Source organism: Lontra canadensis, unplaced genomic scaffold, assembly GCF_010015895.1.
Source record: "Lontra canadensis isolate GAN:19392208 unplaced genomic scaffold, GSC_riverotter_1.0 scaffold161, whole genome shotgun sequence".
Taxonomy (NCBI): Eukaryota; Metazoa; Chordata; class Mammalia; order Carnivora; family Mustelidae; genus Lontra; species Lontra canadensis.
This window is the reverse complement of record NW_022631155.1, coordinates 2,152,157-2,164,816: the sequence shown is the minus strand read 5'-3', so window position 1 is coordinate 2,164,816 and position 12,660 is coordinate 2,152,157.

The following is a 12,660-nucleotide window of genomic DNA, read 5'->3' as shown; positions in this document are numbered from 1 at the left end:
GCGAGCGAGACTGTGCAGGGAGGGGTACAGGTGGTCAGGGAAGGTTTGCGGCAGCTCAGCTTGGCCTTAAACCCCTCAGACAAGTATCAGGTGGCCTCCCGTGTTGCCCCTCAGTCGTCTTAATCCCTCTCCACCTGTCCCAGGCCCCCGGCACTTGGTCTCCCCCCAGTGCATCTCTCTGCAAGCTGCTGCGGCTGACCGAAGTCCTGCTGGGCCCCCGATGGCCGGGCGTGTGGTTGCTAAGCCTTCGAAGGACACGTTGCAGGCGAGCACGTGCTAGCAGCTTGTTTGTCATTTGTTTTCTCACTCATAATCTGGAAAGAGTCTGGCTGCGAAACTGCACATGATCACTGGGGACAGAGGTGACCCAAGGTCTGGGAGAAGATGCAGCCTGTGGCAGCCGAAGCTCACTTTCTTGGGGAAGGGAGAGGGTCAGGCTGCACCCCTGTCACCCCGGTCTGGATGCAGACAGACAGCAAGAGTTCAGACACACACACATACACACACACACACACACACACAAGAAGAGCAATGAGTTGGCACCAGTGACTTTTTGGATTCAGTCCAAAGCCTGCCTTAGGGAAAATTCCTACAAGTTCCTTCTACCCTTCCTCCTTTTGGGAAGCACTGAGGAAAGGCACAGGCACTAAAGCTTCCTGGATCCCCTGTCCCAGCCTCACACTGAGGCTGTGGGAGTCTCTTGGGATAGAACTGTGGAAAAGCGCAAGGCCTAGAGTTAGGATTCCCTGTCCCCTGATCATTTCTGTCCTGGCCCTACCCCCAGCACTCCTGCAGTACCCCAGATAAAATGCGGGCTCTTGAGGCCCCAGGAAAGCGTATCTTCCTCTCTTTGGCTTCTTAGTAAAGGAAATTTCAATGCTCGGGAGGTAAGCATGAAGCCCAAAGAAGCAAGTATTTATACACTTACAGCAAGGCTCACATGTGCCCAGGAGCAAGGCCTTTCTGCTTCTCCCATCTTCCTTGTAAATGGCCACCCAGGTGCCATCTGCTTCTCTTACCGTGTCACCTGAGGCCTCCTGAGGAGGAGCTCCACTTCAAATTCCCATTTCCCAAGTCTTTACAACCTCAGCACACTTTCCTTTTCTCAACACTTTGAAGCCCCTTCCATTGCCCAGACGGCCAGAGAGAGGTGCCATTCTGCAGTTTACTGTTTCGATGACCTTGTATTAGGTCCAGTCATTCACAAGACTGACAGCAAACTTGTGGCCCCGTTGCACGATCACGAACGACTGCATCGCTATCTCCATCTGGTCTCAGACATCTGATCAACCTTCAAACCGTGTATATGTTCTATGTGGTTCTGGGTTCTGCCCGTGTATATTTATATGTATACAGAGAGAGCAAATCCATTGGCAAGGAGAGCTCTCTTGGGCTGGGGTACCTTGGGAGTATCTTTTAGGGGTCCATGCTTTTTGCCCCATGCTTCTCATGTCTGCCATCAGAAATGATGGAACAGAGCCACATGCTCATAGGGAATCAGGCTCTGCCTCTAGAGGCAAGACTGATGGCGAGGAAAGCAAAAGCCATGGCTGGAGAGTGGTCTCCATCATTTGCGATAATAATTACCCTAGAGCAGAGATTCTCAAATATTCTAATCTCTGGATCCCCTTTAATGATATCTATTGATATTTAATGTATCAGAAGTTAAAACCAAGATAACTTAAAAATCAATTCATTGCAAGATTACAAAATAATAAATCCATTTGTGATGATTGATTTTATGTGTCAACTTGACTAGGCCACTGAGTACCCAGATATCCGGTCCAACATGATTCTGGGTGTTTCTGAGATGATGATTTCGGGTGAGGTGAACATTTAAATCAGCAGACTGAATCAAGCAGATTGCCCACTCTAATGTAGGTGGGCCTCATATAATCAGTTGAAGGCCTGACCAGAAGAAAAGTCTGACCTTGCCGCAAGTAAAAGAATTCCTCTTGCCTGATTGCCTTCCAACCGCAAGGTAGGCTTTTCCCTTCCTTCAAACTTGAACTGAAGCATCAGTAATAATATGGAGATATAACCACCAGCTGACAAGGATGGAGGAGAGAATGGAGCAATAAAAAACATCCAAGAGATGGAAGGAAAAGAAAAAGGACATGCAAAACTTCTCTATATAGTTTAGACAGAAACCCCTTATCAGATAAATGATTTATGAGTATTTTCTCCCAGATTGTAACTTGTCTTTACTTCTCTTAGCAGTCTTTTGAAAAGTAGAACTTTTCATTTTGAGCCTGTTAGCTTTCCGACTGGAATGGCCATTATTTCTCCTGGTTCTCAAGCCTCCAGACTTGAACTGGAGCTACCCTGGGCCCCCAGCTGGCTGACCCGTCCGGCACATCTTGGGATTGGTCAACTTTCATGATCATGTGAGCCAACTCCTCGCAATAACTCGGTCTCCCTCCCTCCATACGTGTGTGTGTGTGTGTGTGTGTGTGTGTGTGTGTGTGTGTTGTGCTGTTGGTTCTTGGTTCGGATTCTGATTCTCTGGAGAACCCTAATGTATATTACGTGTCAACACAAATAACATCCGTCTTACGAAAAATGACTATAGTCTTCTAAATAAAAAATGTAACAAGAAGAGTGTTATTGTTTTACACTTTTGCAAAACTCTTTAATGTCCGGCATAAGAGAGGACAGCTGGATTCTCACACTGGCTACTGCGTTCCATCTGTTGTGACATCATATGTCACAGTCTCCGGAAACCTCTAGTAGGTGTGAGAGGAGAGTGGCAAAGGCAACTCTCATCTTAGTGTTATTATGAAAATAGTTTGCCTCTTTCAGACCCACTGAAAGGTTCTTGGAGACCCCAGGGGGGGGCCTAGAGATTTTAACATTCAACTTTGACTTAGCAAAGTCTAATGTTAATTTCTACCTTTCTCTCTCTTCAGGGGATGCAAAGTCCTTATGCTTTATTATTTTTTAAAATTTTTTAAAAAGATTGTCTATTTATTTATTTATTTGACAGAAAGGGAAAGAGAGTACATACCCAAGCAGCAGGCAGAGGGAGAAGCACGCTCTCCACTAAGCAGGGAGCCTGACATGGGACTCAATCCCTGGACCCTGGGATCATGACTCAAACCCCAAGGCAGATGCTTAACCGACTGAGCCACGCCAGTGCCCAGTCCTTATGTTTTAACTCTACTTACCTCTTCTAATACATATGCCATTGTGCCAGTGTATTTGAATTCTACATATACCCTGAGCCCCCATAAGATAGCCCCCATCTTATTGTTTTCTGCAGCCTGTGTTCACTCAGATTTGCCCATAAATTTACCCTTTTATACACCTTTTCTAGTTTTCCTTGAGAAGAATGATCCAGATTACCTAGTTCATGATCAGAAACAGAAATCAATAGCTCTTGGAAGCTGTTTACTCCCTTTACTATTTATCAAAGTCGTAGCCTTCAAAGTTCTTTTGTTGGTTCCATATCCAGAAGAGACGTGCTGAGTGCCCACTGCGTACCAGGCCTTATTCTAGAGCCGTGCTGTCCAGTGGAAACTTCTGTGACGTCCAGTAGAGTGGCCATCATGCAACTCTTGAGCATGTGAAATGTGGCTGGTATAACAGGAACTAAATTCTAAATTGTGTTTAATTTCAATTAATTTATGCTTAAATGGCCACTTGGGACTAGCAGCTTCCCCACCGAGCAGCATGGTTTTAGACACTAACGTGAAAATGACGCAAACTGGCAAAACTCCCTGTTGTCATGGCGCTTATGTTCTAGCAGAGACAGATGACAGGGAACAAGTTCTAGTCCAAGGTTGCTGCCCTGGGCCCTGGCCTGGGCAGCACAGGGGCTCAGTAAGTGTGGCTTGAGCTGAAGGGAGGAGGTCCGATGGGAGGGTCTGAGTTGTCCACCAGGTTAAACAGTCTAGGTTAGAACCCAGCCTCTGGCCACCCACTAGCTCTCTGACTTGGGGCGAGCTTCAGAAATCTCACTGAGAAAGCAGCTGAGGGGCCATGAGAACTGAAGGCCGAGCTGGCACTCTGAAGCGGTTCAGACTTTCCTTTGGCTTCCCGTCCCCCAAGGCCATTCTGTGACTTGGGGCTGTGCTCTGGCCTTGTCCCTGACTATGCCCCAGCTGTAAACCTGCAGGCCATTAACCAGCCAGGGAAATTCACACTAGCTGCTTCAAAGGCGTAGGACCAAGTCTCGGAGGAGATGGGGCCCAGTGGGGACAAAGGGGTGCAAATGACAATGAGAGGAATGTGGCTTTTTTCTGGGCTGAACCCTCGCCTGGGAGTGTGGAGGGCCCAGGCACTTCCCCCAGCCTTGACCCAGTCTCCTCACTCAGCTCAGAGCTGCAGAGCAAGCCAGGCGGGAGGCAAGGAACGGCCCAGCTCCTCTATGCTGGCATCTGTGGAGGGGGGTTTGGGCAGGAGGGACCTTCGAGTGGACACTCCTCTATTTTTCTCTGAGCAGATGTGTTTCTAAGGAAAGAAAAGTTCCAGCCTTTCCTGTGGTTACAGACAGCCTGGGGCCCCAGAAATTGTCTTTCCATCTGGGGGTGCAGCCCCAGGCTAGCCCCACAGGCTGTGGGGTGGAGGGGGCTGCCACTGCTCTTGCATTTTAAGAGGGTTTATGGCGAGGACCTCTTCCCACCTCTGCGATTGCCCTCCCACCCTCCACCCCCCCAGAAAGCCCTGATCCCCCAAGGACCCAGCCCCCTGCCATCTCCCTACCCCCACCCCTACCACTGCCTTGCCGACACTCCGTTGTAACTAGACAGCCTTCTGCCCCCACCTGCCCCCAAATCCCGGCATAATGAGGCAGCCCCAGCCCGGGAACCCCTGGCCTGGAGGAGCCATGAAGGAAGCATCTAGGTCCGCTTTACTTCCCACTGGATCCCCAGCACAAAGGAGGACTTGGTCAACCCCTGGCAAAAGTAAGCATAATCCCAAACTGGAGTGGGCCTCCAAGATCGGGATTCAAGACTCCAACAAAGTCATGGTTCCAGGAGGCCATTTGCAGCCTGACCTCGCTCTGCAGCCGTCTCCCCACCCTCTGCAGCTCTGGCTTCCACACACCTTGTTCCATTCAAAAGAAGGGCCTTGCCCTGCGAGCCGCACAGGGCTGCTGGGCACAGGAGGATTGAAGGTGCGGCTCCTTGTGAGGGACCTGAGGCTCATAGAGCTTAAATCCCTCATCTGTGGTCACAGAGCAGGGCAGTGAGGGGCTGAGATTTGAGCTCATGTTTGGCTAAGTCCAAAGCAGTACCTCAGTCCGAGGGCAAACAAATGACCCGAAGCAAACACACAGCCACACAGACTCCAAACCAGACTCAAAGGTGTGCTGAGCCCTGCAAACGCGCAAAGGGTGGGCAGTGCTTCAGGACGGAAGTGCAGCGGGACGGGCCATCTGAATGAGTCTTCCAGGCACTTCTTGACACAAGAAACCAAGTGACACCATGCCTCCCCTCTCTCACAGAAGGCTAGGGGACCCCGTTGGATGGGGATTGAGGCCAGAGGACCCCCATGGAAGTCCAGAGCGAGAGTCTGTTGGGAGGCATGCGTCACGTGGGGTCACACATTGGGCTGGGCAGAGAAGGCTATATCTGGGAGGCAGAAAGTTGGAGTCTAAATCAGGTTCCTCTTCCCAGTGGGGTGGCCTTGGGCTTTCTCCAGCTCTGCTCCACTGAGAATGTTGAGTTCATTCTGGGTAAGTTCTTGGGTGTTTTAAGGAGAAAAGAAGCTTGATCCTGCTTGCGAGTATATCAGAGAGAGGGCACAGCTGCTCTGGGTGCCCCCCATCAGCCCGCACGCTTGCCAGAGACTGCGCCCACCCACCGTGCGCGAACCCATGGGCACCCACCGGGTCCATGGCAAAGGCCACACTGGCGTTGGGTCTCTGAGGCAGGGTCCAAGGGCAGGGGCAGATTCTGCTGCAGTGTCCAGTGGTGATGGCCTCGTCCCAGACGAGGATGCTGCCAACAGCAGCCTTTCCTGTGGGTGAAGATTTTTCCCCTCTCCAGCGAGGCCCGGGCCCCAAATCCTAGTGTGGAGTAGGGTGTGGAAGAGGGGCAGAACTCACCACCAAAAATCTGCCTATAGGGCATAGGGATTATCTTGAGCTCTTATTTTTAGGAAACAGCACACGTCCAAGGAGCTGGGAAAATGGAGTACAAGTCACCCTTTTGTAGGAGACATTTACATGTCTAAGGGAAATCTCCATGTGTAAGGGTATCCCTCAGCTTACCAGGAAGAGGGGGGAGACTAATCTCTAGAAACACTTATCAATGGAGAAGGCCTCCAATTTATCTGCATAACAACCTTACTCTTGTTTACCCTGCCTTTCCTGATAACCTCCCCTGACCCGCTCCCCCATCCCCAGCTTCTTCTGTCTTCTTGGGCCGGACGTGCTAATTTAGGTCGTGGCTTGGGCCATTTCGAGGAGTTGTGCAGTTTTCTTTGGTCTCTCCCTTGGATTCGGAGGGATCTGGGTTATTAAGCTGCAGTTTGGTTTCCTCCTGTTGATCTGACTTTTTTTTATTCCCGGAGGGTCTCAGCCCCAAACCAGGAAGGGTAGAAGGAAAATGCTGTTCCCACTCCTCTCCCGGGCCAGCCTCCACTATGCTCCCTGCGCGACGTGTCTAAAACGTTTCTTTTACACGACCCGATGTGGCATTGGGGGAGTGTAGACGATGCAAGTGGACATTTGCTTTGTAGGCGGGGAGCAGGACCCATCAGAGACAGGAGGGGTCCAGGCTTCTAGGGACTGACTGCTGGCCTGATGGCCAGAGCTGGCTGTCTCAGCCCTGGCGGCCTGTAATCCAAGGTCACTAAGCAAGGGGCTGTTAATTGAAAAGCGTCTGACACGTTGCACTTCCACACTGTGTTTACGCAGGGATTCAGCCAGCCCCGGGTGGCTCCCCCGCCTCTGGACCAATGGGGAGTTTCCAAGCAGGGCAAAGCACTTCTCTGCCACCCTGGACTTTAATCAGTCCCAGGGTGGGAAAGGATGGTAAAGTGATAAATGGTAATTTACAGATGTGGTGTTGATATCGGAGATCAGCTCTCCCACTTCCTTAGCTGGGGTGGCTGGGCTTCCCTCTGACAAGTCAGCTGGGGCGCTTTGTGGTCCAGTGGTACCTGGTAACAATTCAAAGTGTGCTTCTCCCATCTCTGATTTGTGCATATCGCCTCCTATGTCCCCGCGGCATGGACACTGAGCTGACCAGGCCAGGAGCCTCATGGACCCATAAGATACCAAATACTTTTCCATTTTTGAATGCCAACCACTTTTGATGGAAATCACTTATAATACTGCAATTGTTGCCTCTTCTGCTTGGCCTCAAGCTGCTTCATACATCAATTTAGTTCTCTGGATTTGCCGTGGACAAGTGGTGACCATGAGTATCTTGGGGACACCCTTTCATCCCAGGCTCGGTGGGGAGGTGAGGTAGGGTGATGGATCCAGGGCTTTCCTGACTTTTAACCCAAATTGGACCTCAGCCAAGCATTTCCTGAGGGAGAGGGGGCCCACCAGAGTCCAGGAAGGTTAGAAGCCTTAGGGATGCTCTCTGTTGTGGGGTTCCCAGCCAGTAGAGGCGGGGACACCAGGGGAGAACTCAAACCAGCCCAACCTGGGGGTGGCAGTAGAAGTTCGGGGCCCACCACATGCATGCCCAGACACCAGGGCCAACCGGGAGAGCCAAAAATGGGCTTTCAACACAAAGGGGAAAAAGCCAAGAGGAGCAATGCGGCGTCCTTGGGTGCCGGGCACTGGGGGCATCAGAAGGGGGAGAGAAGTGGCCGCTGCCACTGGAATGTTCTTTTGCTTTGTCCTTCTAGCTTTGACCTCCAACGGGATTTATAAAACACGTGAGAAACTAGCAACTGTAGTCAAGAGCTTTATTCTGTCTGGGGAATCCATGTCCTCTTTTGGTTGGTTGTCCCCAAGGTCCCCCTAGTTGAGGTTGTGGAACTGGTTTATTTACATGAGACCCTCAAGGCTGGGGGAGCCAGAGCCCTCCCACCTCTGAAGCAACTCAGAGTTCTGGGCCGTGCCAAATGGTGTGTTCTGTTGAGGAATGGGTTTGGAGGTTGAGGGGCAACACGTGTTTGAGCAGAGCTAGAATTTGCCAAAGGAAATAAGAAGACCTTGCCAAGCATTAGTGCGCTTAATTCTACAATCCATTTTCCCCACTTACAATATGGACTTTGACAAGAAAGATTTGTTTATGCTCTCATGACTCAATCTCAGTAAATTAGACTTGTCAAAATGACTTTTTCAGCACAATAGAGTTTGCTGGATTTTTGACACCTGTTTTGTGGGGGTACTGTTGTATGTAAATAGTTGGAAAAGCCAGTTACAAAGCAATATGATCACTGCTGTCTTTGAGGTGGCATTTGCCTTTGTAGGCAGAGGGATTCATGTGGGGGTTGGAGCCTGGATTTTCCCTACATCCCCTGGGACTAGCCCCACCACTCCAGTCTCCTCTTTGGTCTCTCTGGGTCCAGACCGGCTCTCAGAGAGCAAGGTTCCTTGACCCCACATCTGCCCGTGCTCCTTCCCTGCTTCCATTCCCTTCCATTGCTTCCGTCTGTTTGTGGAGTAAAGGCTGAGCTCTCCCCCGCCTCGCAGAGGGTCCTCCCTGACCTGGTGCCAACCGGCAGGTCTGGCCATACCACCTCCTGGGTCCTCTAGGTGCTTTGGTCACAACAACTCATAAGGTTGTTTAACAGAACCCCACCTGTGACCGTGCACTGGGACCGTGGCCGTTCTCCATCCTGCCCTGGTCTGGAAGGGGACCCTACCAGATCACAGCAAGCTGGGAGCAAAGCTGGATGGCCTCTCTCAGCTCTTTCGGTCCCTTTATGTGCCACTGGCATTTTGCTAAGAAATGTGTGATGGTCCTAGAGCGGCAGGTATTGAAAAAAGAGCCGTGGAATAGAAATCAGAAGTCCTGGGTTCTTGTCCCCTCTCTGTAAGTACCTCCCAGGGAGTTGGACTTGGGGGTTACTGGGATACTGGTCAAGTTAATGCCTATATCCTCATCGGAGAAATCAGAATATAATAAGAGCACTTACCTACAGGGGTGTTGCCCTCTCCTCTTCCTGGACCGGTTGGGTGAGTCACCACTGAGGTTCGGGGATTTTTCCCCTCACCTTGTACTATATTTTGGGGAAAGGGGGAACCAGGGAAGCCTTAATTGGTGGAATATATAATAACGCATAGACACAAATGTGCACAAACATGCACACACACAGGCTTACTCACACACAAACGCATGCTCATGTGTGCACACACTCGCACACCCATGCACTTGCACATGTATATGCATACACATTTGTACATAGACCCACACATGCTCTCACACACAGCCACTCTCATCTCTGTGTTTCTGGTCTCCACGGGCTGGCGACTCCCTCTCTCCCCACCTTCTGGTCCCCCATGCCCCATGGCAGGCTCTGCCTCTTTGCAGGCCCCAATCCAAAAAGCCTTGAGTTTGCTTCTTCTGTGCTTATCCTTTGTTTATATTGTCTTACTTCTGCCATCAGGTGGGGCCCAATTGGGCAGAATCAGGGGACCGCTGGGATGGTCCAATGTCATCACACAGCTAATTAGCGCCACGTTGGAGCCTGGGCCCCTGGGGCTGCTGCTGGGAAGGCTCAGGGCTGCACATCCAGCCGTTTTGCTTACTGCCCAGGTGATGGGCTGGAAATGGTGCCTGCTTCCCCCTCACTGGTGCCCACCAAGGGAAGCCAAGAAGAGGAACAGTCCCACCATTCGTAAACCATTGTGTTACTCTTGCAAGTGTAGTCAATATGCCCACTTGAACTTTGACTCTTGGTCTTTTCCTTTGTAGCTTGGAAAATCATTTTGGGTTCTAAGCCAAATACTTTTCCCACAGCCGTCTTCGTGAAGCATACATGGGGTGGGGGTTTTTTGTGTTGTTGTTGTTGTTGTTGTTGTTTTTCTGGTTTTGTTTGCGTCGTTTGTTCTTTTTTTCCAACCTCACAGTAACCTCCTCTACTTTTGTGGGGCTCTGGGAGAAGTGTCCCTGGCAGCCTGAGCATCAGGAAGAGCACCGGGTTTGAATTCTGATTCTGCCATAAATCTTATGATCTGAGGCAAGCCAGTGGACAGATGCTCAAGGCTCCTGGGGGACTGGGTGACAGAATTCAGGTGCAAGAAGGGGCCTGGGACCAGGAGAAGGATGACGGGTGTCAGAGGAAACATGGAAACGATAGAAAATAAAAATTGGGGGATCCACTGTTTTTTGTCATGCTAAGTTTCCCAGGGTTGACACCATAAAGAGAGTTTAAAGGCAATCCCCTCAGATCAAAAGACTTTGCACGCATTTGAAGGAAGCTCTGAACAGCTTGTCAGCTGTCCTGTGCTCTCTGGCCGAGGTGGGTGGACTGGGCTGAGACGCTCAGCACCACGTCTGCGGGGAAAGCGCACTATTAAGCACACCAGCCAGTCTGCCCGCTGTTCCAGGAGAGAAGTGGCTGTCCACAGCCTGCTAATATCCAGAGAAACAAGGACACATAAGCTCTCTGAGACGGACCCAAGCCACAGCTAGCCTCACTTCCTCAGAGAAAATGGCTTCTTTCCGGGACTTGAGTACTTTCTGAGTTAGGTTTTGAAAATGGTTCTTCCAAACCGTTCCACAGTGGTTGAGATGACAATGTTTTGTTTTTCTCCTTCCCGAGTAGCAGAGCTGAGATGGCCTTGCTGGCAAGAATCCGATCTGGGCTCAGAAGACAGGTGGCTTGGCGCTCACGTTGCTGTCGCTCCTGGAGGTACTGTTCCTCCCTCTGGGAGAGACTCAGGAGGAAGCTCTCCTCATCCTCTCAGGGATGGGGCTGTTGCAAACACCCGCCTGCAAGTCTTTGCCCTACCAGGACCCACCTGCATGCCTAAGGCAGTTCACTAAACTCAGCCATGGGAAGGAACCCCCAACTCCAGGTCGACCCCCGCCCTGCTGGAGCCAAAGCCCTGTTGTTTGGGGCTTTGCTATGATTGAACACATGTATTTGGAATGAGATTTAATTAAAATTTAAACCTCATTTGTAATGTCTCAGGGAGTCAGATTTTTCCAAACTGGGAGATAAATAAGGTAGGCGTACCCCATGTGACAAATGGAATCACTGCTCTGAGTTTTGCAGACGTGGTCGGGTGGACCGTTTGTTGAAGGTGGATGTCTCTGGATGGTTGCTTTGTTTTCTGTAATCTCTTTTCTGTAGCAGACTGGGGAGAGGTCACTTTTGACTAAAAGTGTTTTTTAAGAGCAATTTGCTCTTGCCATCGGTCTACACCCTGCTTCTACCTGGTTGCTATGACAGCATCTGGGATTCTGGAAGGGACATTCAAGTACAGGGGGATCAAGAGATCCAAGGGATCCCAGAAGATCCTCCCAGCTCTGGTGTTTCCAAACCCATGAACCAAAGGTCAGTTTGTGGAAGAAAATATTTGCAAATCATATATTTGATAGTGACATGTATCCAGAATATGTAAAGAATCGGACAATAAAAGGACAAATAATCCAATTAAAAATGAGCAAAAGATCGGAATAGATATTTCTCCAAAGAAGATATATCCATGACCCATGAGCACACAAAGAGATGCTCAACGTCACTGGTCATTAGGGAAATGCAAATCAAAACCACAGTAAAAGAACACTTCACACGCACAAGCCTGGCTCTAAGTTTTTTAAAAGGAAAAGAAGTGGTGTGTGGATGAGGATGCGGAAAAACTGGAACCCTCCTATGCTGTCAGTAGGAAGATAAAATTGTGTGGTCACATTGGAACAAAGTCCGGTGGTTCCTCAAAATTCACACCGAGTGACCACGTCACCTAGCAATTCCACTCCGAAGTGTAACCCTGAAAGAACTGAAAACCGATGTCCACACAAAAAAGTTGTACAGAAATGTTCACAGCAGCAGGATTCATACCAGTAAAGAATGAAAGCAGCTGAATTTTCCATCAACTGATGAGCGTATAAACAAAACGTGGTTTATCTGTACTAGAGACTATGAGTCAGCCATGAGAAGAATGAAGTGTCGCAGAGGCTGAATGAGCCCCTTTATGCAAAATGTCAGCCTTGGGGAAATGCACGGTGACACACAGTGGACCAGTGGTTTCAGGGGGTGGTGCTGTGGGGAGGAGTTGTGGGGAGTACCTGATAATGGGTACAGAGTTTCTTTTTGGGGTGATGGAAATATTCTGAAATGAGATAGTGGAGATGGCCCCACAACCCTGTGCATTGACTAAAAATTGTACCCTTCAAAGGGTGGATTTTATGGTATGTGAATTACATCTTGATTTTCAAAAATACAATGAATAAAGGGAATAAAAAGACCTGCTAGGGACTCCTCACTGCCTCTTGAAAAAAAAAATGCATGCTTGATATTATTCTTGGTGACATCTGGGGCTCTGCACCCTATGGCCTCTGTTCTTCTCCAACTTCTACGATTTGCTAAGGCCTCTTTGACCTTGATCTCTGCCATAACCTGGGAGTGGGGAAGGAATAACATACAGTGCTGTGACTCCAGATGACTGGAGTGGGACCACAGGGGTCAGTAAACCAGAGGCTTGATTCTGTTTCCCAGAGCTGGGTTCCACATGGCTCAAAATGGTCCCTCCTGGGACAGCATCTGCCCTCTAGTCTGGTACTCTGTTCCAGCAGAGCC